Here is a 2,268-nt window from a genome sequence, read left to right as displayed (position 1 = left end):
TATATATATATATGTCTCTTTTCCTCTACTACACTTCATATGAAGCAGGCATCCAAGAGGAAGTGCATTCTTAGAATTGTTGAATTTTATCATTTCAATCCATTGCTTCAGTGGCACCATCATCATCCACAGTACAGAACAAAGGATCTTAGGCAGACTATTCTTACTGCCCCTCCCGCAAAAAGCCCAGCTAAGATCCATAGTTTATATCTCTCTCTATATATAGTATATATACACACATATATTATACAAATGTATAGAACAGACCATGATATGCAACAAATATGCAGTGTATGCAGTGTTCTCTCTCTCCTATTTTTTTTTTAATTTGACTTCAAATTCCCTGAAACTATGTAGATTTACAGATCAAAAGTCCTCCTGTGAATTATCATAAGAAAGATGAAGTCTTGTAGCTTTGGAGAATGCACTTTTCCACTCTTACAGACTGTCTTCACTTAAATTACCTCAATGCCTTAACTGTTCTTCCAGATACTTTCATAAATTTGTAATATTGTAAGATACTCAGGGTTAGTATTATGCAATGAAACCTTTTGCAGAAGGTAGGCAAGATCTCTGAAGGCCCACCATACCACCCCAAGTAAGTTTCAGTTGTCTAAGGCAACTAAGGAGTTACTAAAAAACAAAACAGCAGAATCCAGTACAGCATAAAAAGCATTGATCATTTCTATCAACTGTTTCATGAGAAGGGAAACTGTTGGGTCATACAGCATAGATGAAGTCATTACTCCATTCAGATCCTCATAACCCAGTTTCCATGAGCCGTCCTACTTCCTCATTCAGGGTGCTGCGGCCACTTCCAGACTGTTGTTCATTTGTTTAACCCCAGCAGTCTTAAACTACTCAGCCTGGCTCTGTCCCAGAATGGAATCTTCAACTAGGAGGAAATGACTACACAGCAATACGTGACATTGTTTTATACTTGTTCCTTAACTAAGAGAAATTATTCTGAGAGTCTCTGAGCAACACTATGATTAATTTTATTCTATTGTTATATTGCATTATTTCCTCTTTATTCATCATTCAATCATTTTTCTTTATAAGCATCTACTATGATGGATTTAATAACGTTCATCAAGAAGATAATTACCTTTGGAAAAACTCAACACTATTTTGGGACAATCATAAATGCATTAGTACTGTTAATAAATACATAGCACAAACTATTTATACATAATATTTTTAATCTTTTATTTAATATTTAAAAGTTCCTGTTATTATGTATCTTAGATTACCAACTTGACACAGCCTATAATCATCTGAGTGGAAAGCCTCCATTTGAGAAATCACCCAGATCAGATTGTCTTTTTGGTGAGTCTGCAGGGGACTGTCTTGATTGTTAATAGATGCAGGAGTGCCCAACCCATATGGGAAGCACATTCTTTAGCAAGTGGGATGTATATAAAAACTTTAGCTAAGCTTGAGCCTTCAAGTCACCTGGAAATTGAGCCCCAAAGAAGCATTCCTCTATGGTTTCTGCTTTAAGCTCCTGCTTAGATTCCTGCCTTGACTTCCCCCAATGATGTACTATAACCTTGAAGTGTAACTCAGAAAAATACTTTCCTCACTTGAATTGCTTTTAGTCAGAGTCTTTTATCATATTAACAGAAAAAAGAATTATAATACTGCACATGCCTAGTTCACTTTGATGCCTTCTCTCTACCTGGATGATGGACCTATAATTTGTGCTTAGATCTTTCCTATGGAAAGCAACTAATATGCGGTGAACATGAACCTCCCCACCATGCTTGATTACGTCAAATCATAATGGTTGTATGATGATTTTCTCCATTATCATTAAGTTATTTGCAGCAATTAAATCAATGGTAAGGATGAGTGGATAAAAAGAGAAATGGATAAATTACATCTTCATCTGTTTAGCTTAACCATCAAAACATGACTTATCTAGATATGTGAATACAATATAAGAGTATAAAGGTCACTGTTGTATCACGGGCTCATATATCAAGTCACCAATTCAGAGAAGAGAATGTGAAAAATTTATTCTTTGACTGGGGATGTAGTTAAGAGATAGGGCACTTCCCTAAGATCAAGGAAGGGCCTAGAATGCAACACTGAAAACAAAACAACATGAAACAAACTTTTCCACTTCCAATTGTATAATCATGAATTTTTAACTTGAACAAACCCTAAATAATTAATAATTTACTCAGAGGTCAACTAAAACAAAATCACTGTTTGCTATTAGTAGAGTCAGTTGTTAGAACTACCTCCCAATACTGTTCACTG

The sequence above is a fragment of the Nannospalax galili genome, unplaced genomic scaffold, assembly GCF_000622305.1.
Source record: "Nannospalax galili isolate Female #2095 unplaced genomic scaffold, S.galili_v1.0 scaffold1150, whole genome shotgun sequence".
NCBI lineage: Eukaryota > Metazoa > Chordata > Mammalia > Rodentia > Spalacidae > Nannospalax > Nannospalax galili.
Note: the sequence above shows the minus strand (reverse complement) of the source record.